Source organism: Equus caballus, chromosome 2, assembly GCF_041296265.1.
Source record: "Equus caballus isolate H_3958 breed thoroughbred chromosome 2, TB-T2T, whole genome shotgun sequence".
In the NCBI taxonomy this organism is placed as follows: Eukaryota; Metazoa; Chordata; class Mammalia; order Perissodactyla; family Equidae; genus Equus; species Equus caballus.
In genome coordinates this window covers 87660854-87687168 of record NC_091685.1, presented here as the reverse complement: position 1 = coordinate 87687168, position 26315 = coordinate 87660854, and the positions used below count along the sequence as shown (strand labels likewise).

Here is a 26315-nt window from a genome sequence, read left to right as displayed (position 1 = left end):
GTTTCTCTCTACTCCCCTAGTCTTGCCCAGGCTTTGGTTTTCTTTCTTTGACTTCCCCTGCATTACGTCCCCCTCACTGAGCAACAAGGCTCGCCAGCTTTCCTGTCTTCGGGGAAAGGGATAGCTTCTCACCACAACAGAAGAACTCAATTTCTGGCCCTCCATAAAGAGGATATTAGAGGACTTTGGGAAATCCTCTCAATACGGATGGGATGCCTGGCTAGTAAAGCTCTTGTTTTGCTTCATAATCCTATTTTGCATGTCAGAAGTGAATACCACCCTCATCCTTTTTCTTTGTTACTTCTACAACAAATTCTAATTTCCCCCATGGCAGATGGATACCTTGGGCCTGCCAGTACAAAAACAAACAGGAAAAGCTAATTAAATCATCTTCAAAATATCATTTCTAATGTACTTAGTAATTATAAGTTACTCAGTAACAAGTGCCAAAGAAGAAATCAACTGGGTGATGAGACAGAGAGAGTAACTTGGTGGGAGTTCACAGAGGGCTTTCCAGCTCATCGAACAGCCCTGAAGGAGTGTAGGAGTTCAGAGTATGCCACCCTAAAATATGCCACTTTGGCATAAGGATTATTTCGAGCTGAAGGCAATTAAAAAAAAAAGCAGACGCAAGAAAAGCTCTCTGCCTTCCTTCTCTCTACCAGAAAGGGCAAGGTTATTCTTAATTGCTAGAGACAGCTCTAGACTCTATCAACCCAGATGGCAGGCAGCAGAGGAATCTACATTACAAACCTTGCCAGAACAACCCTTATCTTCCATTAGTATCCCCCATATGTTTACCTTCCCACAATTTGCCACCCCTAAAAGCCTAAAGCCCTTTTCCTCTGTCTTGTTGTTACTGCCCAAGAGGGGTCGTCTGCCTGCCCAAGACATGCCAATAGTTGAGAAGCAAGGTGGTAGGAGAGAAAGGGATTTATTACAGCTTGCTAGCAAGGGGGAAGATGACCAACTAATGTCCGAAAGAACCATCTTGCAGAACAAAGATCACAGGCCAGCTCCATAGGGGCTGGTCTCCAGGTGAGGCAGACATCTGGTCTTAGTTCTCAACAGTCCTCTGTTTTACTGGATATGTATCAGAGACCAAGAGCAATGCCCTATACCCCGATCTTTCAGTTTTCATTGATAATGGCTATCAGCATAGACTCTGTGCTCAGGGGTCATCACATTCCTAAAGAACTCCAAAGAACAAAGTTATCAACTTATAGCAACTGAGAGGGGCCATAAAATCTACAGAGCATGTCTGGATTAGTTAATCAAAGGTCATTCAAAGTTACGGTATGGTTTCTTTTCTATAATATGGCTTCCCTTATGTCAGCCTTGTGTTGAGCTGGTATCATTGTCACTTCTTTATGAGATTTATTGTTCTTTTGTTGAGCTGCTATATAAGCCTAAGTTCTAACTATCCCCTTGACTTACTTATCACTGAATACTCCTGTGTGCATATGCAACACACATATTAATAAACTTCTTTTTTTTTTCCTCTCTCTTGTTAATCTGTTTTGGTCAGTCTAATTTGCAGGGCTCCAGCCAATGAACCTAAGATGGATAAAGGAAAAAGGTTTTCCTCCCCTACAGGGGAAAAAAACTTAGCAGAAGGGCACCAAGGAGATCATATTGTCCCCTTCATTAAGGCATGGACCACGTTTCACCACTGCCTTGACCAGTCAACCACTTAATTTTGCTCTGCAATTTTCCCCATTTATTTCAGATTGACAAGCATGTTCCCAAGGATTTAGTCTTGGGCAAGTCTTGTGACACTCTCAGATAGCCTTATCTAGTGACTTTATTTTTATGTTTTAAGAACCTATAACTTTCCTGGTGGAGTCTGGAGGAGGGAGGAGGAAGAACTAGAAGCTTTTGTGATGCTATGTCTCGGCTGCTCATTAGAATCACCTGGGGAGCTTTAAAAACTATGTACATGTCAGTATGTAAGAGTTTGTTATTATTACTTAAGCTCTAGTTTCTGAGACAACATTGATCAGGCTCTGAATTCTGGAAGAACACCTTTTGGATTTCTGTAGTTAAGTCAGGTCCATGCTACTTCTCTTTCAGATGTTGGCACTGGCCTGTGTTTGAGTGACATTCCTCAGCCTGCGCTCGCTACTCTCCATCCTCTCTTCTCAGCCCTTTGCATCACTTATTTGACTTTAGCATGAGCCTGTGCTGCACCTTTATACAGCTGTGTCAATACCTGCAATGTCATCCCACCCAGTGTTGTGGATGCTTGACGAGCCCGGATACCAAGATCCCGTCAGGCACAGGGCATATCTTATTATAGCAGAAAGGTGTGGTGCTGAGTGTGACGGCTCAAGTTAGGGACACTTCTGTTTGTGAGAGACTAGAACTATCTAATGAATATACCTGGTATCTCTATGGTATTTGGTAACATAATGTTTATATTTCCATTTTGCCCATGAGTGATAGAATTAAGAATAAGTTCATTAATCTTACTTCTTGAAATTCTACAGCCTGCCTTTTTTCGGATTCCTCAGAATTAGTCGACCAGATTCACTTGGGTTCACTTGCTTGGTGTGGTCCGTGAAAGTTTGAAGTCATGGAAACTGGGATTTAAGATTGTTTATTAATGGGTAGGTGAGAAAGAGCCCAACAGGAGCCCAGGACAAGGTAGTACCCAGCAGAGGGCTGTGGATGCTAAAGGACGTGTAGACTTTCTGAAGCATTCGCTTGATTATCCATTATTTTCTTCTTGTCTTTTTACTGTTTCAAAAAACATTTCTTGTACACCATTGTGTTAGAAAGGCTCTGTGGGTGCCTGGCTCTCAGTAGGTGCCCCTCAAATGTTTGTGGAATGAGTAAAGAGGAAAATGATTTGTAGAAGGAGTGCCTTATGAATGGCCCTGATAATGTTCCTTGTGTCATGGACTTTCTGATTGGTCATTTCTGGAATGAATTTGGATCAAATGCTCCTGCTTACTGATTTCTTCAGCTACCTTTTCTTCTTAGGTATTTGATGGAATGGACATCATTTCTGTCTCACTCCTACATCCTCTCCACATAAGCTTGTTAGTCATGACATTCTCATTTATAAATCCATTTTTATAGCTTTTTATCTAGTAGGAAGAATTGGGGTTAGTTTCAACATTGTTTGTAAAAGAATTATACTCTGCTTTTCTATTTATATCTTAATTTTCTATATACTTTCCTTTTGCTTTTTGCCTAGTTTCTGTTCTTTCTCCATTTTTCCCCAGCTGCTATTTTCTTGTTCATACATAGATCAGGATTAAGAATGAGAGCTAGTGAAAAACTCTATTTTAGAGAAGAATTGTAATAAGGATGTCCATATTTACTAAAGGCATTTGTCTTCTTTTCATTAATTGTAATTTATGCTATGCATTTTGCTGGGGTGATAAAAGGAAACAACTGAAACCAACTCTATTGTTAGAGTCTTTGTCAGCCCCTTGGCCTTGGTCTCTATCTCTTGGATGCCCTGTCAAGGGCCTGGCATACAGGAGGCCCCTCATAAATGTTTATTTAATGACTAGAAAGGAAACAGAGAAGATTTCCAAACTCAAATTAGTTCCATAAAAAAATTGAAATGGAAATGGGGAAAAAGACTGAGATGGAAATGAGATTTCAGAGTTCTCTGAGGATCTTGCTGCTCATCTGCCTTTTCTCTATTAGCATTGATAATTGAAAATTGACTGCATTTAATTTCAGATTTATTAAGTGATACACAATTTATTTTTCCCCCAAAATCAGTGTTGTTTGAGTACTTATCAAATTGATTTATCCAATTAATTTTCAAACTTTTGACTCATTTTTTTTCTTACAAGCTTGTTCTATACCTCCAAATACTTCAAATAAATCACCCCTCTACAGCTACTGGAGAGGTGGCAGTAAAGCTTAATATCACAAAAATCTCAATTCATGGAACCCAATTTTCCAGAGATGTAGGCTTTATGAAATGAAAATGACTGTTGCAATCCGTGTAAAATCTGCCTTCCGCTCAAGGTGATGGCAGAGGCACCCGCATTAATGTCTCAGGCAATTCCCTTCGACTAGTTGTCCTTTAAACACCCTTGATTACTTGCATTAGTTGGGATTTCTCTTTCAAGAGCTTGTCCATTTTGTATGTTTTCCTGTTCTTGGCTTCTTTGACCCTCACACCATCAGATGGGTGTGATCAATGTGAAGTTTCCCTCTCAAGTTTCTCAGCCAGCTTCCCCTTCCTCACTTTCCAAGAACTGCTCAGGTTTCTCCCTGGAGGTGGGACTTTATCTTCTAGATTTCCCTGTTCTTCTTTTCTGGGTTAGGCGTTTGTTGATGTATTTCCTTGCTGGTCAGCATTTGTTACCCAGTGAAAATGTCAGCCCCTGTAAGTTTCTTCCTAGCTCTCACATTTCCTGAGAACAAGTGACTGATTTCCATGTTTATAGAATATTATTTCTAATGGAAGTGCCCTTGACCCTGACCCGTTCTGTAAAAATGAAATTTTTTTATTTCATTTTCTCTCATTTTTGTGCTGGGTCTTGAACCCAATATTCTCACAGTTGAAAGCTATGTTTTCTAGCTTTGTTTCCTCTGACTCATACTGACAGTTTTTACTTGGATCTTCAGTTAATTTTACTATGAAACTAGCATAACAAAGTGTAATCAATTGGCTAAGAGATTGCCACTAATGCCTGTGGATTTTTGACTATACAATCAATGAGTTTACTTCAGATTGCACATCCTAATGTAAAAGATTAACTTTTATTGCCTAGAAGTCTGGAATTCGCCTATTGGATGGCAGCAGTTACTTACGAATAGCTTAAAATGATGAAAGGAATAGTGGCAAGTCATCAGGAGCAGAGGTGGAAAAATCATTGCAAGCCCGTGATTGTCCTTAAATAAGAAGACTATTGCAGACTTGAACATATGTGCAGCTTCTTCGAGTAGCAATCATTGAGCCACATCTTAGCCAGATTTTTTCTACATGTCCCAGTGATGTTTGAATATCCCTCTCTTTTCCTTGCCTTCCACAACCCAGGAAAGGGAAATTCAATAACAATTTAACACAACAATTTAATGTCCCCCTGATGTGGATGAGATTTCAGATCTTCTTCATAGTATACTGCGATTTCTAGCTTTCAAGAAACAAATGGATAATGATAGTGTCTTTGTTTCCTCTTACCTCCACGTCTCAAAATGTTAAAAATTTGTATGCGATCGAAAATGAATGTCTACATTGACTGTAGAGAAAAGAAAATAAGCAAGCAACACTCTGCCCAAAGTTTCAAGTGAATGGTGGTCTTAGGCACCTGCAGCTGACATGACAGCCCCTGGTTAGTCCTAACTACTCCGCCTCCCAGATGGAAATCTTGGCCAAACTCCTGTTGGCCTGAATTTGATGCAAGGTCAGCTCAGAGGACAAAAGACAAGTGAATGCACAGCACACCTTTTTCTTGTTCCAAAAGTGAAATTTCTTTCAAGGAGGCCACACTGTTCCTCTTCAAACCACTAGTTTTCCCTGGGGTTTCCTTAATGGGAGTGTGCCGTAATTATGAGAAAATGTCACAAACCAAAGAATAGCGAATATTGGGGCTGACTGAATAGCTGTCCGCCAACTCTAGATCCCAATGAGTGACATTATAGTGTTTCTTTTCTTGGATTTAAACTGCATCTTTCTCCCCCTTAGCACCACAAGACTTTAACTAGCATTCAATAGAAATTCAATAACCCAGTGTCTCCAGTGAAAATGTACAGATATATCTGAAAGTTGCCTTTTTATAGGGAACTAGTCCATTTGGATTTAGTTTATGAATGACTTATTCTGAAGAATAAGCCAGAGGCACCCTTGGGGGAGAAGAGGTAGTAAGTAGGACATCTTGGGAGCACCTTTTGCAGGACAGGATGTCCCCACATATCAGGCTGACTCAAGGTTCTGAGCGGGCTTGAGGTTAAGCAAATAAAAATACAGTGCTTGCTTGAGCTAGAGTCGGAAAGGCCAGTAATTTTGAGTGTTTTAGATAAGATTCTATGTTTACAACATTGCTTCTCTGTAGAGAGAGACATTTCACAATGTTTCTTTTGATGAAGACTCAAGTGGTTTATGGAAATTCAGAGAGACACTCGTCTGGAAAGGTGTTCCTTGCAGAGTAATGATGATGGCAAAAAATAGTGTGCCCACATCTGTTGAGAATTAAAGGTTGTTGGAATAATGTTTGTCATAAATAGTTAATGAGGAGTTCACAAACTTGATCATTCAGACACACCCTACCCTCACTCCAGGAACAAAAACAAGCCAACAAAACACACTCACGCACATGCATAGGAAAAAGATCAGAAGGAAATGCATTGAAATATTCACAGTGCTAGTCTAAAATGGTGGCATCTTATTTTCTTTTTCGTACTAATATGTATATTCTAAATTTTCTGCGGAGTGTATACAATAAAATTCTTAAAAATTAAACATCATTGTTTGTCTTTTAACACTGCACCTGATTTTGAAGGCATTAAAAAGGAAAACAACACAACACTTCCCAGAACTCCAGGAAATTAAATGAGATCAGAAGCACAGAGTCCGAGGGGAAGCTCCAGTAGGTCAGTTAAATGCCTTGCCCCCTCTCCAAGTGCCCCAGTATGTGGAATGGCCATGACAGCTAACTGCAGTTCAGATAGCAAACCAAAGAGAGAGAGAGAGAGGCTTTTATTTGAATTGTCAACCATAGCCTTGAGATACAGCGCAAGCGGTTTTAACAGCCAAATCACATCTTTGCGAACAATGTCACAAAGATAGAAAAGGAGCATTATATTTTTTATCTCACAGATGTCCTGAATAAAGTACACTTGGTTCCAATTTCATCTTGATAGCACATCGCAGATCACAGTGACAGCCTCGCTGGAAAATCTCTGATGCTGGGTTCAGCTTGGTTTTTTCCACTCTGGGTGGAGAAGCTCTGCATTTTCATTAGCACAGACCCATTACTATTACTTACCATTTAACAGGTCTTTTTGGTTTTGATGGATTTCTTAGCACAGGTACTAGAATGTCCTGGCTTCTAGAGGATGCGGGTGGGTCAGGTGAACTTTAGCAAGGATTCCATCAGGGTAAACACCCCATGGTATCACTTACCATCTGCCATAGCATCTGCTTAAAAGACATGGTTTACAAACTAAGTAGACAGTAAAACTCTGGGTTCCTAGGCCCACATGATCTCCAGGACAAAACCTGAGCTGTATTTTCAAAGGCATCAGGAACTGAAACCATAATGACCTCTGGCACTCGGAGAGCTCATTTATTAAAAGGGCCAAGAAACCTGGAAGATGGAACACAGCTTCAGAAAGGAGTGATCGACTCTCCTTTCTCCCTGGTAAGAGTAGATCTGTGTGCATCTAAGTTAAAGGCCCCATGGAAGGTCACATTGTCGATAATCTGAGGTTGATTCTGGAGTTTATAGGGCTGGGTCCTGTTTGGTTTGGGGCTTTACCTTAACTAGGAGCGAAAGAAAGAAACAGAAGAAAGTCAGAGGCAGGGCCATGCCACTCGTGAGAGGGGAGCTGTATGTAAACAGGCATCAGACAGCAAATAGGGACATAGCCACAAACAAGAGCAGTCTCCATGGTGCTCACCATTGTCAGGAGCAGGAGTCGGCAACGCTTTGGGGCTTGGTGCCTCGAGGACGTCAGGGAGACCTGGCAGGGGCAGAGGGGGAGGAGAAAAACAGAGAGGAGCAAGAACAGCAGAAGAAAGGAGGAGGTAGCTTCATATGCCTCCCCAACTAGACTGGCAGGTTTTGAGCATGGAAATAGTACTCTTGGCTCTGTTGTTCACGGCTCCTAGCACAGTGATGGGTCAGGGAGAGAATGGGTGACTAAAGGAGAGACTGAGTGACTCCCCCCACAACATGTGCATAGTGAAGAGCAGGGATATGACACCTTCTGTTGATTCAGGAAGCTTCTGATCCTCATGTGGTTCTTTATTATTTTTTTTAATTGAGGTATAATTGATATACAACATTATATTAGTTTAGGTGTCCAACATAATGATTCCATATTTGTGCATATATATTGCAAAATGATCACCACAATAAGTCTAGTTAACATCTGTCACCATATATCCGGAATTTTTTTCTCTTGTGATGAGAATTTTTAAGATTTAATCTCTTAGCAACTTTCAAATATACAATACAGTATTAACTGTCATCACCATCCTGTCCATTACATCCTCCAGAGCTTATTTATTTTGTAAGTGGAAGTTTGTGCCTTTTGACTCCTTTCACCCATTTTGCCCACTCCTCACTCTCCATCTCCAATCTGTTCTCTGTATCTGTGAGCTTGGTTTTTTTCTTTTTCTTTTTTTTAGATTCCACGTATAAGTGAAATCATATGATATTTGTCTTCCTCTGTCTGACTCATTTCACTTAGCACAATGCCTTCAAGGTCCACTCATGTTGTTGCAAAGGGCAAGATTTCATTCCACCTCAGGATCTTTGTATTTGTTGTTCTCTCTGCTTGGAAGTCTCTTCTAGGTATCAGCATCTGTCAAGGCTTTGCTTAAATGTCTCCTTCCCAGTGAAGCCTACTCTAATTCTGTGTAGAATTGCACCCGCCCCCCACCTTCCCTGGCTCTTTCCCCACTTGATTTTTCTCTATAGCACCTAGCGATTACCACCTTAAAAATCTATAATTTACTTATTTTGCTTACATCTTGCCCCCTCCTTCACCCCAGACACACACTAGAAGAGAAGGCAGGGATTTTAAATCTATTTTATTCACAACTGTATTCTCTGTACCCAGAATGGCGCTTCACACATAGTATGTGCTCCAAAATATTTGTGAATTGAATTTGCTGAATTTTTCTAGAAGTCTTTTGGGCAGTTTTCTTATGGACAGTTTTCTGTAGTTGAAAGGGCGTGTCTGATTGGAAGAAGAAAAACATTTGTAAAATCTTATACACACCATCTGGAGGCCGTTCAGCAGCCTATCTATGAAATAGGTTGTAAGTCGCAGCCAAATGTCTTGCGGATTGAAACTGGCACTTGGGGAGTCTTCTAGGTCCTCTGCGTTCCCTCTCAAACGAAGTCGCAGCTCACTGGCTGCAGAAAGTACATACTTCTTATCTTTATCTGGGTGTGTCTGGTAGATGGAAAATGTCATTCCCCCAATGTTTCTTTCTAAGAGACTGCTTCTGAATACCCTAAATGGTTTTAAAATGAAATAAAATAAAGAAACGTAAAAGGTGGATTGGATGCTTGATCTCTCCAAGCCCATCTGTATACTCGTTTATTTTTAATAAGGTTTGTTTCGTTAGAAATGTGGACATAAGGCTTATTGGATTGTTTTTGGTTGGGTAGTTGAAAATAGCTGGGGTGGGACGGTAACTGTAGAGGCCTTTCAAGGATATTATCAAATACTTTGTCTGATCTTGTTTGCAGATGTGAATCTTCTTGGCTAAAAAGCCATACTTATTCTCCTGACTTTTCTTTGTGAATTGATATTGCTATTGAAAATAACACCCCTGAAGACAGAGCAAGGTAATATTCATTCTTTTAAAAAGCTATAGTATTCTGTTTACGTTGATGTTAAGTGTATTTCTTATTTAGCTTAGAAGTGCTGTAGTGTGACAAAATATTGTGTCTTATATAATGATTGTAATTTAAAAATGAAAACCACTAGGTTATCTTTTCTGCTTTGCTTTGGTTTTGCTGGCCGTGTGATTTTTTTGGCTGTATCTGTAAACATATATAAAATGAATAACGGTAAATGAATTACAGAGGTATAATTCCATGGAGGGCTTTGGAAACAGCTTTTAGCCTCGAGAGCCAAGCTCTTACGCTCTGTGTCAGATCGGAATTGCAAGACAGAATTATAGCTCCTTTACTCAAGGTTTGCTTGTTGTTAATTTTATGGAGGACATAAAAGCTAATGTAAAGCATCTGTCGCATCCTTGACCCCTTTAGGAAACATGTATCCATGGCAGCTGATACCAGGTAGGAGTGGGAGGAGACCTGAATCCTCACAGGGCATTTCAAGACAAAGAAATGCCTTGTCCCTTGACTATCTCTTTGACGTTGAATACACACAGTAGTAAGGTTGGGGTAAATTTCATTCTACTCAATTAACACATATTTATTGAGCTCAAACTCATGCTTTGTGACAGGGCCTGTTCTAGATACTCGGGTTACAGCAGTGAACAAATCAGGCAAGAAACACTCCTGCCCTCTGGGAGCTTACTTATGCTACAGCTAAACAAGTAGAATGTAGGATAGGTGACATGTGACAACCCATTTCACATAAAATCGGTTAAGGAAAGAGAGTTGATGGGGCATAGGGCCTTCAGGGCTAGAGGTGGCGGCTGCTCTTTTACATAAAATGGGTTAGAAAGACTTCACTGATATTGTGGTGTTTGAACAGAGACCACAGGAAGCATGGGAGCAAGGCCTGGTGCAGATCTCTGGGGGAAGAGCCTTCCAGGCAGTGAGGACAGCCTGTGCAAAGGCCCTGAGATCAAAGGCTTGGCAGAGAGAGCAGCAATGCTAGTGTGACCAGAGCCGAGTGGGTAAGGAAGTGGTAATGGGGCATGAGGTCCCAGAAGATTCAGAGGACTGTATCCTACAGAGCTTTCTAAGTCAAGGGAAGTCCTTGGGATCCTCTGAGCAGAATGGGAAGCCATTGAAGAGTTTAATGCAGAGGAATGGTTACATTTCAAGAGGATAATTCTGGCTGCTTCATAGAAAATAGACAATCGGGAGGCAAGGGTTTAAACAGGAGACCAGTTAGGAGGCTGCCTCAAAAATCCAGGCAAGAGATTAGAGTGGTTTGGAAGAAGGTGGCAGGCGGAGGTGGTAAGAGGTATTCTACTTTGGGTTATATGTGAGAGGTAGAGCCAACAGAATTTGCTGACAGATTGGGTGTGGTGTCACCCCGTAGGTCTATTTCCCTGAATTGCTCTGAAGGTGCTCAGATATCTTTGAGATTCCTCCTCCCTCCTGCTTTGGCTCTGATGATGCATTTTCAACGCTACACCATGGGTCATATTTGGGGTTTGCTGGTTATTGCCCTGGGCACATATATAGCACTTGCTAGGGCACAAGAACATTATTTTGCTGTCCTTCTGTTTTCTGAAACTCAGCTTCTTACTGTTGTTGCAAGGAGGTCCTGCTAATGCTCAGCACTTCTCCTGGATCCATGAACAACGAGCGTCTCCATCTTCCCCACACCGTCCTCTCATTGTGTCAATTATTTGTTCACCAGAATCTCAGATTCTGAGATCAGATGTCTCTTTCTTTCAAACTCTGCTCCAAGCCTTAATTGCTTCGCGTTAGACTGATACTATAATTTTCACAATGGATTTTTTGTTTTCTTGCTTCCAGAAAACTAGGAGCTAACAGCAAAAATTATCCTTGTCCAGCTTCATCTTCATCATCCCACAATCCCTTTCAGCTTCCTATCTTGGCTTCCAATTCTTTCTCCCCTCATTCCCCACCCCCAATTTAAATTGTTTAGCATATTCTTTGGTAAACGTTCGCAGCACACCCTTTGCAACTTCCACACATAGTTATCTGATTTTTGGATTCACTCTAGCAAACTACTTTGAGAACTGTGAGTAGACAGTGTCCGTTATCTGCTCCTCCCTGCCCAGCACTGGAGAGTTGAACACAATAAGCTTCATTGTACTAGTGAATACCACCGGGAGGGGCACTCTTCACTCTGTGAATCTTTATTTGTCTTCTTAGTGTCAGTTAATTAATTGGTCTGTTAGTCATTTATGTAATTCACCAAATATTTCTATTCTTCTGATGCACAAAAGAGGATTGTACTTCTTGGCCTCTTTTTGGTTGGATGGGGCAATGTGACTAATTCTGGCCAATGACTTGAGAGTGGAAGTAATATTAATAATTTCTGAGCCAGTGCATTTAACTGCCAGGAGAAGACTCTAGAGTCTTTTTTCCCTTGGGGATGATGATTGCAACTTCTGAGATGGTGGCGTGGGTTGCTGATGGCGGCCTGAGTCACTGAGTGACTCTGAGGAACAGAGTCCCTTGGCAACCTGTGATCGATATGCAACATGAGTGAGAAACCCTTGTTTTGGTCACTGAGATTTTAAGGTTGTTTATTACTCAGCATAACCTAGCCTAGCCTGCCTTGTGTATTCAGGTCATCCCTCTGTAATAGTTATTTGAGAACAGGATCTTAGGCAAATGGGAGTTTGGATGGATGTAAAGGACAAACCTAAGTTAGATGCCAGAGTGGCCTATGCTGGGGTCCCTAAGAATGATGGTACTAGAAATGGGGAAATTGTTGTGACTGGAGGAAGTAGAATGACTCTGAAGGCAAAGTGGAGAAACATCTAGAGTTTGTCTAAGGCTGGTACTATGGTCTCCTATGCCTTCTCTGTAGTGACAGGAAAGGGATTTAGTGATCTCAGCCTAACACACAGCCTGATGCTGGATGCCTTGCAGCTGGGGTCCCATTTGGTCAGGAGGGAACTTCCACTGCATGTGATGACAAGAAGACAAGGCCAGAGGTGCAAGTGCCTCTGTCTCATAACCTCCAAAGAGGCTAGCTACCATGACCCACGTGCCCAGGTCTGTTGTGGTTCTTCAAATGAAGGATTGGACACAATGTCTGTGAGGAGGTACTGCAAGGTCAGGAGAACGCCACAAGGCCGGAAGCTGTTTAAGTACCACAGTGTGTCAAAGGAATGATTTCCAGCTTCCTGTAGATACCATTAGCTAAATTGCAAAATCTGCTTCTAGGACTACCTTGGCCAGGATCGTTGTTTCTTGCTTTGAACTTTGGGGGAAGAAGGAGGGAGAAGCAGGTGCCCTCTGCTTCCCTCCCTTTTGTGGCAAGCCTGGAAAAGGAGCCTGCTGTTTAGAAAGTTGCTTTCTTTTTAATTGGCAGGAGGAGGCTTGTGGGAGCCTCTAGCTTTCTGCTTATGTTATGATTTTGTGACAGTGTGAAGTCAATCTTACGGCAGTTACAACTTTCCCGAGCTGTCAGTAACCCAGAGACTTCAACTCTGATTAAAACCCATGACTAAAAAAAATTACCATAATCCAGTGACAGGCATGAAGAGACAGCCATAATAATACTGATAGCAATGTGCCAGTTAAGAGGCTATTCCATTTAGTGCCTTACTTCAGCACAGAGAACTCTCCTCAGGGTTGCCATTGATGTAACCAGTGCCTTGTTGATGGGTGTAACCCGGTCTGTGCAGGGTCCGCCTCAGATAGGTACTGTGTAAATACACCTGAGCCAGCCCTGGTGGTCTAGTGGTTAAGATTCAGTGCTCTCACTGCAGCAACCTGGGTTCCTTTCCCAGTCAGGGAACCACACCACCCATCTGTTGGTTGTCATACTGTGGTGGCTGCATGTTACTGTGATGCTAAAAGCTGTGTCACCAGTATTTCACATGCCAGCAGGATCACCCACGGTGGACAGGTTTCAGTGGAACTTCCAGACCAGACAGACTAGGAAGAAGGACCTGGCCACCCAATTCTGAAAAAATTGGCCATGAAAAACTATTAATAGCAGCCAGAAGATGAAAGGATGGCACAAAAAGACCGAACAGCGTTCTGCTCTACTGTACACAGGGTCACTAGGCATTTAGTCTATGGTACTAACAATAAATATAGACCTGGGAGAGGATGAGGTAAGAGGTGCCGCCACTTGGAGTAATTTGTTTGCTGGAAGTTCCGCTGGTGGCAGGGAATAGAAGCTGCAGATCCGTTTTCTGCTCTGAACTGTGGTGGTGAAGAGACCAGCGGGGAACGGGGCTCTAGGTTTTGGTCCAACAAGTCCAATTAATTGCCTGAACCCCACTGAACACTTCCCTTGAAGCCTCTCAACTCTGGGACCCCCAAAACACCAAGTGTTGTCCCTTTTGCCACCAGACCCATCCTTCTGTCCCAGATGTCCCAGATCATCCAGGACATTTCTTTGCTACCCACTTGCCCTGACTTTGGCCTCTGTGTAATATCACCTACTTTGGTCTCATTTCCTTGGGGCCTTTCTAGGTGACTCCAGCTACTTGATAAGCTCATTTGAGCAGAGCTGTTAATGCTGCTAATGGTTTAAGGTGTTAGCCCTTCTAGCTCATCTATTTGCATCCCGACAGGGACTTTCAGCCTGAAGCCAAAGGTGTTACTACTTAGAATTTAGGGCACACGACAAAAGGTTGGTGGGAAGGTGACATTTGGGAGCATGAATTTGTACGGGGAACACTTTAGATCACACCAGGTAAGCGGCTGTTCCTTTGCTTGTGTATGCAGGGGGGTGATACAGCCTTGCATTTTATTCTGAGACTCTGCACCTCTCTAGTTTTTTAGAGTCAGATAAAATGCCACCTCTTTTAGCTACCCTTCCTTTATTGGAGTAGTGTGTGCTGCTTGCTAGCCTTCTTTCTGTGGACTTATATTACACGGGTTCCTCCCAATCTGAGTGTATCTGAGAGCTGCACAGAAACCTGTCCTTTAAGCAGTATAGGTAGTGTCACGTGTCACAGTTCTGCATGGCTGAAAAACAAGTCACTCCCCTATTAGGTTGGCAAGCCCCTTTGAGAAATGAAGTTACTCTTTTGAAATAAAGATTTCAAGTCTAAGGAGTCTATTTACCGACTATAGATATTATTTAAAGACTAAACTTTGCTTGTACTTAGCATGGAAAGGACCCTGTGGGTGGTTTAGTCACACATGCACTCACACGCATACACACCCAGGCACACGCAGATGCACACACACAGAGCAATCTCTAGTAGAGAGTCATTTTATGTTTAAAACAAAGGACTCTGGGATAAGTGGGAATTGGTAGAACATTTTTGGAGGGAAATTTGAAATAAATATCAGCAGTCTTAAAAATGTGCATATTCTTTGATTCAGCAATTCTAAATCTAGGAATTTATCCTAAAATATTAGCCAGAGATATTCACAAAGAATTATTTATAAGGACATAGGAGGATATTAACACAGCATTTTAATCGCAAAATATTAGAAATAATTCACATGATAACAATGGAGGATTAATAAATGACTATAGTATTTATAAAGTGGTAAAAATTAGCCATTAAAATTCCTATCTTAGGAGGGGCTGGCCCCATGGCCGAGTGGTTAAATTCGCGCGCTCCGCTGCAGGCGGCCCAGTGTTTCGTTGGTTCGAATCCTGGGCGCGGACATGGCACTGCTCATCAGACCACGCTGAGGCAGCGTCTCACATGCCACAACTAGAAGGACCCACAACGAAGAATATACAACTATGTACCGGGGGGCTTTGGGGAGAAAAAGGAAAAAATAAAATCTTTAAAAAAAAAAAAATTCCTATCTTAGGAGAGTATTTAATGGCATGGTAAAATGCTCACAATATATTTTGGGGTTAAAAAAGTAGGTTATAAGAGATACTGAGTTTAATCCAAGTTTTGTAAAATATGTACAAAATAGGTATGGAAAAAAGACTAGAAGAATAGACACCAAAATGTTAACAATGGTTATCTCTGAGCGCTTGTATGAGTGATTTTAAATTTCTTCTTTATATTTCAAATTGTCACTGAGAGTTATTGCTTTCATAATCAGAAAAAAGTGAGTAGAGAAGATAAAACTCATTTGTTCAAAAATTCAATACAGAAAACTGACCAAGGTATTGTATAATGTAGGAAGACTTGGCAAACTGCGATAAGCCTAGAAAAGATTGTTGGGGCAGCCTATGAGAAGAGTGCTGGTTTTGGATTCCAGCAAAACTGGGTTGGAATCCTGGTTCTGCTGCTTACTATGGCATATTATTTAATCTAAGTCTTAATTTTCACTTCTAGATAACAGGGACAATAAAACCCACCTTTTGGAGTTATCTTGAGGATTAATGAGAAGCATTCAAAAATAGTGGTTACTATTTTTCGTGGCACAATGTTACAAGATGGTCCTTCCCAATCTCCTCTGCCTCGTCCATCTCAGTCACCTATGAGAGTCACTCTGGCCATAGGATTCACTCACTCATTTATACTCACAAGTTATTGTTTTACTATACAGGTTTTATTATCATTTAGGTACAGCAAGGCTAACCGATCAGGAGATGACTGCCATTGAAAAGATGGTTTGTTATACTCACAGATCCCGAGAGGAGGGGCATGCCATGCCATGGGGGAGGGCCACACAGGGAAGCACCAGGGTTAGTTGGGAGGAAGAGGGAGCAGGGGAAAACCTGGGCAAGACCCTTTATTGTGGTTTCTGTGTGAATGAATAGGGAACGCAGGGTTTACAGGCTTAGAATTGGATAATTTGAATGATTTCAGTGGGGTCCGAGGCATAGGGTCTGTCCCTGGTTGTCTGAGACCTGGCCCTGGTGATTAGGGCAGGTGGATAGTGGCCCAGAGCGTTAGAACCTGATGAAGGAGGAGGTGAGGAGTACAGGCTCTGGATTGGTCGGCTTGCATATGAAAGCCCTTTATTGGAGCCCTTTATTATCTCCAGGAATTGTGTATCCCAGGAAGGGACAGTTCCTCTGGGGTCAGCAAGGCCCCGAGATGTCAAAGCATCAAAAATACAGAATAAAAAGACGTGATTAATATAGTTACAGCTTGGGACAAATGAACAATTCTACCTTCTATCACCTCCATAGGGAAAAGCATCAGACACTTGGCCTAACACACATCCCTTGCCAACCTTTGTTTTGTAGAATCATAATTGATTTGTTTTTTGCCTGTCTATTCCTATGTGACAAACCACCCCACAACTTAGTGGCCTAAAACAACAACCACTTTATTTGCTCATGATTCTGCAATTAGGGCTGAACTCAGTTGGGTGGTTCTTTGGCTGGCCTTGCCAGTAGTCACTCATGTGACTGCATTTAGCTGGCTGGATAGCTATGTGCTGGGCTCAGCTGAGATGCTGGTGTGGCTGGGCCTCTCTCTCTCTCTCTCTTTGAAGGCCCAGGGCCTCACCTTTTCTGAATGATCTCTCCAGCAGAGAAGCTGGACATCTTACATAGCACCTCAGGGCTCCCAAGAATGCAGAAGTAGAAGTTACCAGGCCTTCCTAAGGCTTAGTCCTGACACAGGCATGGCATCACTTCTGCCACATTCTCTTGGTTCAAGCAGGTCACAGGCCTTGCCCAAATTCAACGGGAGGGGAGGACACAAGGGCATGAATTCCAGGACTTGAGTATCTCAGGAGGAGTATTTCACTGGGGCCAGCGATATAATGAACTGTCATGATAGGTGAGGCAGAGCATTCATTGTGGCAATCTTTTTATTATTATTATTATTTTTTTAAGTTTATTTTTTTATTTTTTGAGGAAGGTTAGCCCTGAGCTAGCATCTGCTGTCAATCCTCCTCTTTTTTGCTGAGGAAGACTGGCCCTGAGCTTACATCCTTGCCCATCTTCCTCTGCTTTATATGTAGGACACCTGCCACAGCATGGCTTGACAAGCAGTGCGTAGGTCCCCACCCGGGATCCAAATCAGTGAACCCTGGGGTCGCTGAAGCTGAACGTGTGAACTTAATCACTGTGCCACTGGGCCAGCCCCTGTGGCAATCCTTTTAGAGACTCAGAGACCCTTGGAGATAGAGAGAGCCTTAGAGATCATCTAGCCCAAACCAGTGAGGAAACTGTGATCCTGATGATTACTGTTCTTGGAGGCTGTGCGAATGTTCTGGGCTTTCTCTTAAAGAAGTGACAAGTGAAGGAACCATACTTGTTTTGTAGAGAAAAAGGTCTCGAAAAGGTAGGGGCCCATTTTCAGTGAGCAGGCCTCACTGAAAGAGGAGAATGAGGATAGGCTATATTTTTAGATGAAGTGTAGCAGGTCACTATTGGTCAAGGAGTCCCTGGAATGCCTTGACAAGAAGACCAGAGGGCCACTTGTTTGAATTCACATCAGTCTATGGAAGGATGTTTCTGTCACTTTATAGGTTTTAACAGAAGAAAGTGTTTTGTGGAACTGAATAAGTTCCCTCTAAACAAATAAAAGAAATCCTGGGGAAGAGTAAGATTCATGAGTCTCGACAAAGGTAAAATTTTCTCCCAGATTTTACTTTTTCTCAAAAAAAAAAAAAGTCACTAGACTACCATGATTGTTCTCAATTCCTAGGTTGGAATTTAGACTCAAGGTTAGTTTGCTTAGGAGAAGTTTCTGAGTATTTTCTCATGTAAATGAGTTTGCTTTGCTTTGCTTTCTTCAAGAGTGCCCAGAATGGAGCTGCTCAGACTCTCCCAACACAGTGCCCTTATTGCCAGAGGAGAGGAATGCATGCCCCTGGCCTCTTGGTATTTCTAAATGTACCTGCAAACACAGTTCCTTGAATTCTTTTTTTTTTGCTGAGGACAATTTGCCCTGAGCTAACATCTATGCCAGTCTTCCTCTATTTTATATGTGGGATGCCACCACAGCATGGCTGCTGACAAGTGGTGTAGTCTGGGCCCGGGAACCAAACCTGGGCCACTGAAGTGGAGCACGCCGAACCTAACCACTAGGCCGTGGGGCTGGCCCCTGAATTCTCCTTTTAATCTTTAAAATTTATGCCAATTTTTTCCTCCTGCTCTACCATGTATTCACAGTTGTTTTAAAACAAAGATAATGCTTTAGATTATTCATCACTTACCCTAAGGATAGCCAAGTGTATCTTTTCTCTTCTTTGGTCTCCCTCTAATTACTGGACATCTTTGAAACATTTGACAATATCAATCATTCCTTTTAGTTTAGATTAGATTACGATTTGGCAAATATTAAATCCTTCTCCTTGACCTCCATCAGAAGAGTGTATTTTCCTACCTACACATTTTTCCAATGGGTTCTGAATTCCCCTTCCGAGTTTATCTCTCCTTGGATACTCTCTCTCAGTTTTGGGGTAAACTTTAGAGTTCCCTATTATTATCATTACTCTCCTATCATTGCTTAATAATTCTTTATATTAAACCTCCCCTGTTTCAAATGTGTGGTTTCTGTCTACTGATTGGATCCAGACTCAGAAGTCTTCCACTACTCCATTCTCACCTGTTTTTCTTTTACTGTACTGATTGTTCATCCTTAGCCTCTTTGATAACTTCCCCCACCTCATTTGTCCCTTAAACAGTTATATATGTCAGGCTTCCATTTTCAACTTTCTTGATCTTCTTCCTAGCTCATCTTACTCATGCCCATGAATTCTGTTATCACTTACATTCTGATTATTCCTAAATTTTTATCTATAAAGTATAGAACACAATCCGTTTTTTGAAGGCCAGGAATCTATTTTTATCAGCTCACTGGACATCTCCATGCAAATGCCCTGTGGCACCTCAAATTTAAGTGAGTTCATTATGTCCTCCACAAAATCTGTTTCTCCTCTTGTGCTCCCAATCTCAATACCATCATCCTCTCAGTGACCCAACTAAGGAACTTTGAAGTTGTATTTGACACCTCCTCCTCATTTCCCAAGCCCAGTCACCAAAATCTTGTTGACTCAAGCTCTAAAACATACAATAAAACTCTGTTTTTCTTTAGCCCAGGGCCACACCATCTCTTGCTTGGGCTTTTTCTTAGTTAGCTTGGACTGCTGTAACAAAATATCAGAGATTGGGTGGCTTAAACAACAGACATTTATTTCTCATAGTTTTGGAGGCGGAGAAATCCAAGATCAAGGTGCCAGCAGATTTGGTTCTTGGTGAGGACCCCCTTCCTGGCTTAGAGATAGCTGCCTTCTTGCTGTATCTTCACACGGTGGTGACAGAGAGCATGACCTCACATGACGTCATCCAGACCTTATTACCTCCCAAAGGGCCCACCTCCTAATGCCACCATATTGGTGCTTAGAGTTTCAACATATGAAGTTAGAGGGGACATGAACATTTGGTCCATAGCGAGTTTTTGCACTGATGTCCTAGTTGGTCCTGCTCACTTTCAGTCTTCCTGCCCCTCTTCCATACAGCTTTCAGATTTGTCTTCCTAAGCATGCAGAAATGGCACATTACTCCCTTGTGTAAAACTTTTCAATAGGTCCCTGTATTATTTAGCCATGACATTTTCAGCAGGTCAGAATCGGGGCCCAATGCTTCCATCTTAGCTTCATCCCAGTTACTCCTTCATTCTTCCCACCCTCTCTTCTTTGCTTCCCTTGCTAATACGCTTTCCTCTGCCCCCATCTACTTGGCAAGGCAAATACTGCTCGTTCTTTCTGGCCCAGCTCAATTGTGATTGCTTTTGTGAAGTCTCCTCCCCAGGCAGAATTAATCATTCTCTCGTCTGCGATTTATAGGTCAGAGGTTCTTAATGCTGGTTGCATTTTGGAATCACCTGGTTTTCCAAAGGATGTATATGTATATGTATATGTATATGTATATGTATATGTATATAATAAGGAACTGGCTCATGTGATTTTGGAGGCTGACAAGTCGCAAGATCTGCAGTTAGCAAGTTGGAGACCCCCGAAAGCCAATAGTGTAGATCCAACCTGAAGGCCAGCAGGCTCGAGACCCAGAAAGAGCTGATGTTTCAGTTCAAGTTTGAAGGCAGGAAAGACATAGTGTCCCACACAAAGGCAGTCAGGCAGGAGGAATTCCCTGTTATTCAGGGGAGGGTCAGCCTTTTTGTTCTATTCAAGCCTTCAACTGATTGGATGAGGCCCACCTTCACAGAAACACCCAGAATAACGTTTGACCAAATTTCCAGGCACCCTGTGACCAGTCAAGTTGATACAAAAGATTAGCCATTGTATTTGGGGAACTATTTAAATACGCTAATATTGCTGGGCTCCATCTCAGGGGTTCTGGTTTCATTGGTCAGGGGTAGAACTGGGCTTCAATATATTTTAAACTTTCCCATGCAGCCAGAGGGGAAAAAACTATGTAAATTACTTGTATACATACCTGCTCCAATAGACTGTGAGATCCTTGAGGGCCAGAACTGGTCTGACCCGTGGTTTCCTCAACACCTGCCTGCATGATAGCTAGTAGCAGATGCTGAAATGATGCTTAACGCTTAATTGAATCACACTGTGGCATAACTGTTATGGGTTGGATTGCATCTCCTGCAAGAGATATATTGAAGTCCTAACCCCTAGTACATCAGACTGTGACGTTATTTGGTTTTAGGATTTTTGCAGATGTAATTAGTTAAGATGAGGTCATACTGGAGTAAGGTGGGCTCCTAATCCAATATGACTAGTGTCCTTAAAGAGGAGAAAAGGGACAGAGACAGGACACACAGGGAGAACACCACGTGAAGACAGAAGCAGAGACTGGAGTGATGCAGCTACAGGCCAAGGAATGCCAAGGATTGCCAGAAAACCAGCAGAAAGAAGCTAGGAAGAGACAAGGAGGAATTCCCCTACAGGTTTCAGAGGAAGCATAGTCCTGCTGACACCGTGATTTCTGACTTCTAGTTTCCCAAACTGTAAGACAATACCTTTCTGTTTTTAAGTCACCCAGTTTGTGGTACTTTGTTATGGCAGCTTTAAGGGGTTCTGATCACCATTCCAGTGTGGGGGTGTGTTTTCCACCCCCAAACATCCACCAAGCAGATCCCTGTGACGCCAGCAGGGTGTTCTACACTTTGACTCTGTCCTGACACTATCTACCTAGAGATAGTGTCAGATCCCACAGGTCGAGAGTCCAGTCCCACATGACTGACCCCCTCCCTCACTTCAGATGCCAGTCACAAGCCCAGGTTGTTACCTGTACTTCTCACCAACTGGCTATAGATTGGAGGTTTTAACAACCCCTTCCGTGGGTTCAGTTAATTTGCTAGAGCAGTTCACAGAACTCAGGAAACACTTAGTTATATTTACTAGTTTATTAAAGGATGTGATAAAGGATACATATGAACAGCCGGATGAAGAGATACATAAGATGCAGTCTGAGAGGAGCTTCTGTCCCCATGGAGTTGGACTGAGTCACTCTCCTGGTGTGGCTGTGCTCACCAATCTGGAAGCTCTCTGAACCCTGTACTTGTGGGATTTTATAGAGGCTTCCTTACGTAGGCATGATCAATTATTAAATCTGTTTGCAGCCCCTCTCTGGATAACGGAGGGCAGCACTGAAACTTCCAAGCTTCTCATCGTGGCTTAATCTTTCTGGTGACCAGCCCTCATCCAGAAGCCATCCAGGAGTCCACCCAGAGTCGCCTCATTAGGGCAAAAGACATTCTGATCACCCAGGAAATTACAAGGGTTTCAGGAGCCCTGTGCCAGGAACCTGGGGCAGACACCAATATATATTTTATTATCTCACAGCAGCCCTAGGAAACCGATACAATAACCAGTTAAAGAAAAGACGTGTTAACAGGCGAATGGTCTGCATTAAATTTATGGAGACACAGAGTGGAGAAAGCAAGAGTTGGTCTTTCAGTATGGTTTGAGAAAGGATTATTCTGAGAATCGCTTTTCTTCTTTCCTTGCTTCCTTCCTTCCTTCGTTTCTTCCTTCCTTCCTTCCTTCCTTCCTCCCTCCCTTCCTTCCTCCCTCCCTTCCTTCCTCTCTTTCTCTTCTTCTTCTTCTTTAAAGCTTTAAGGTTTGGCATCTTCAAATCCAAGTGATCTTGGGATATATAATTGAATCTCTTGAACTGAATAGCTTTTCTGAAAGAATCATCTGAACTGGTGACTGGTGTCATTTCACAAGCCACCCATAGATCTACTAGAAATGAATAACAGGCACCTGGCTTATCAATTTATCTTTTCTTCCCTAGAGCTTGATCGACTCAGGATTCATTCATCAGATCACATTTCTGGATCTGCACAATTCATGATGAGTCCGCGGGTGTCGGGGTCCCCATCAAGGTCACTGAGAGGCACTGCCTGCTTAGCCATCTGCCCCTCGCTCTTTGACGTCTCTTCAAATTAAACACCACACCCTGTGGCAAAATTGTTCTTGCTCTATAAATAGCCAGCTTGGCTTTAGTCGCACTGAAAATGCTACAGAGAAAGGATGTCAGAGAGAAGAAAAAGGAAAGGCCACAGACTCAAGGTCAAATTTCTTGGTCAGATGACGCTAGTCTCTGAGGAGCCCCAAGAACTGTCAGTGTACAGGAGCCGCCCTGGACCTCTTCCCCACCTCTCTTGGGACTTCCTAACTTAAGAGCTCGTCCACCAAAGGGAATATTCCTCTTTTCCTTCCCCATTGCTTTCATATTTGAATTTATTTTGGATCAGGAAATTACTACGAGGTTACTTTAAGAAAAGTACACAGGCCCTTTTCTGTGGCCTGGTGGCACACTTCTCATTTCAATCACATCATTACCAAATTAAAATCGAAACCATCCACAGGCAGCACATTGTTACTGATGCTTTCTGCAGCCACATCATTACAATATCATAATATAATTTTATGACCGATTGGCCTGCCATTTTATAGGGCTGCTGCAAACCTTACATCTGCTCCCAGAGAAGGGCTCTGTGAGCTTAATTTCTCTCTTCTGTTCGCTGTACTATTTTCTCTAATTTCTCTGTCCCAGCCCTGACTGAGCGCTCTTTCCTCCTGCTGACCGCCCCACCTGGGTGGACTCCTCATGGCTATCACCACTGCACAGTCAGTCAGTTCCTGCCAAAGCTTCTTGGACTATTGTTTTTGGTTTGTCCTTTGCCCATTCCCTGCCCCACCTACTGCCTGCTTTCTTCCTGCCCCTTCTCTCTACACACACTCACTTCCTGCCCTGTGCAGTCTCCTCTCCCCATCACTGACCATCATTATTGGCCATGTGCCAGCCTTTAAATCCAGTTTCTCCCTTGGTTCATCCCATGGTGTGAAGTCAGAGAAATGGGGCTGTGCCTAGGGACGGGGGTTCTTGGTTTGCATTCTTGTTCCCAACCTTTCCATCTCTGAAAAAGCCACACCTTGAAGTCCCTCATAACGGTGGGGCGTGGCTTTCCCTAGGTGATTCCTCCACTAGGCGGGTGCAAAATATAGATGACCTGAGACTGGAGATATTCCTGGACTTGTCTTTCTCAGAAGCTGGTTTTTATCCCTCCTCCTTTCAATAGAAGATTAAGCTTCCAGGATCTGCAGTGACTTTGAGATTAACTTTGGCGTCTGCATATTGCTTGCCTATTTCTCATCATTTGAAGTTCCCTGGGGGTAAGAAAAGCAGGGTAGCAAGTACATTAGGAATTCACTGGATGGTTTGAGTTGGTCTCATTGTCCCTAATCCAGGCCACTCTGCCTGGGGTCTGTTTCAAGGGCTTCTGTACAACATTGTTTCTCAAACTGTGATCTGGCAATGAGCAGCCTTGGCACCACCAGGGATCTTGTTAGAAATGCAGATTCTCAGGCCCCATTCCAGACCTACTGAATCAGAATCATTTTTTTTTTTTGAGGAATATTAGTCCTGAGCTAACACCTGCTGCCCATCCTCCTCTTTTTTGCTGAGGAAAACTGGCCCTGAGCTAACATCTGTGCCCATCTTCCTCTGCTTTATATGTGGGACACCTGCCACAGCATGGTTGACAAGTGGTGCATGAGTCCTCACCCGGGATCCGACCCAGTGAACCTGGGCTGCTGAAGCAGAACTCAGGAACTTAACCACTGTGCCACTGGGCCGGCTCCTCAGAATCTTGTTTTAACAAGATCCTCTGGTGGTTCTGTGTGATGAGCAGTGGTCCACAGGGCTGTGTTCGAGCTGGGTGGCGTGACACTATGTGTGTGCAGTCACCTGGGGCAGTAGGAGCTGGGGCAGGAGGAGCCGCCCAGCGCTGGTGGTGCAGCAAGGCAGCACCCTCCAGAATGTTAGCAGGCTAAGTGCGTTTAGAGGTTATCAGTGTCAGCACAGCAACTTCTTTATGGGCATTGTTTAATTAATGTTAATTGCTCTTCCCCTTTTGTGTGACTCAGGCAGGATTTACGGAAAATCACCATAATCTAAAACCCAATAAAAGAGTCATTGCTTTTAGAGGCCTTGTAACTCATGCCTGGAGACACCTTCTGATCCTTGATGTATCACCCAGATGTATAAATACCGCCTGCATTTGCATAGTTCCCAGAGGCGTCCAGGCACTTCATTTTTAGGGGGTGGGTGCATCTAGGTGAAGAGCAATGCTCCTCATATGTTATGATCTGGGTGGCAGTTGGTGAGAATTTGCTTTGTAAAGAGAGATGATTTATCTAGTTTTACTACCCAATTCTGTGCTTTCGCGGATTACATAAATTTTGTTGTTGTTGTTGCCTTCAGCCCAGAGGATGTATAAAGTCGTTTGCACGTGGTGATGGCACCATCTTCTTAGTATCCCACAGGTTGAGGAGAGGAAGAGGCAGGCTTGAAATAAAAGTCATGACAGGTGATGGCTCATAAAGAGTGCGGTTCAATCGGAGGAAAGCTGGCAGAGCGCTTCCAATGGCAGGAGGCTGTGCAAATGCCTCTAATAGGTTAGAAGGGAAAGGGAATCACTGGGCTGGGGGCACACCTGTCTGTGCTAACCCCATGTCTGAGATCACAAATGTTTGAGAAAAAGCACATCTTTGTCTTTTTAACATTGATCTCTGGCTTCCTTGATCTCCTTCTGCTCCCCTACCTTTTTTCTTAATCTCTGTTCCCTTTCTTTTAAAAGGGATGTAGGTATATTTTGGACTTATTCTCACTCTGCTTCAATGATCTCCAACAGTAACTTATTTCTCATATTTATTACCCTCCTGAGAGGAGTTGGGCCTATGAAACTTTCACTCTTCAAGCTTTGAACAATCATTCCTCACAGTTATTTTTCTCCTCAGGGAAGCACATCTTACTTTCAACTTGGAAAACAATCTCTCTCGTGATTCTGAAATGTTCTTGACCCCTATGCATTCCGTCCCCTCCCCCAAATACAGAGCATCATTGGCTTGCTCAAGACGAGACCAAATCCTACTCATCTTTCCTGAGTTGGCCTTATTTTGGTTTATTTTTACACTTGCTATTTCTTCCAATCCTCACTAAAATCCTGTGACCTAAGTAGGGCAAGTCCCGTAATGCCTATGTCACAGATGAAGACACTAAGGTCAGAGAGTGTTTCTCAGGAGGCAGAGCTGGGCTGTGGTGAAGACCTCCAGAGCAATTGTGGCCACCCTGGGCCACCTCAGCACCGTGAACCAGGTCCTCCGCAGGCTCTAGCTTTTAGGCACTATCGTGGAAACAGCACTGCGCCCACTGTCCAGCCTCACAAAATCTCTGCTGTTCAATGCGGCCATCCTCGGTCTACCCAGGGAAGGCCAAGATCAAGAGCCTCACTGAGCACAGCACTCCCTTCTGAGCTTGGTTTTGCCATCCTGCTGTGGGCACGGGCCCCCCGTTTGTCAGCACCCGGGTGCCGCCATGGCAGTGCTGGAGTCTCCACAGATCCCCCCGAACTCTTCCCTGAGCAGCCTGCAGCATGAAGGCTCTGCTCCTCTCACAGATCTTTTAGACTGTGTCGTAATTGGTCCGGG

General features: G+C 43.0%; 1 long non-coding RNA gene across 1 annotated transcript in view; it reads left to right on the top strand.

Moving 5' to 3' along the window:
- The window catches only part of LOC138923289 (uncharacterized), a 51354-nt gene that overhangs the window by 6391 nt on the left and 18648 nt on the right, over positions 1 to 26315 (top strand). Inside the window, exon 2 of the long non-coding RNA XR_011436739.1 lies at positions 9399 to 9497. This is a non-coding gene — a long non-coding RNA (uncharacterized lncRNA). The remainder of the gene's footprint in view (positions 1 to 9398; positions 9498 to 26315) is intronic.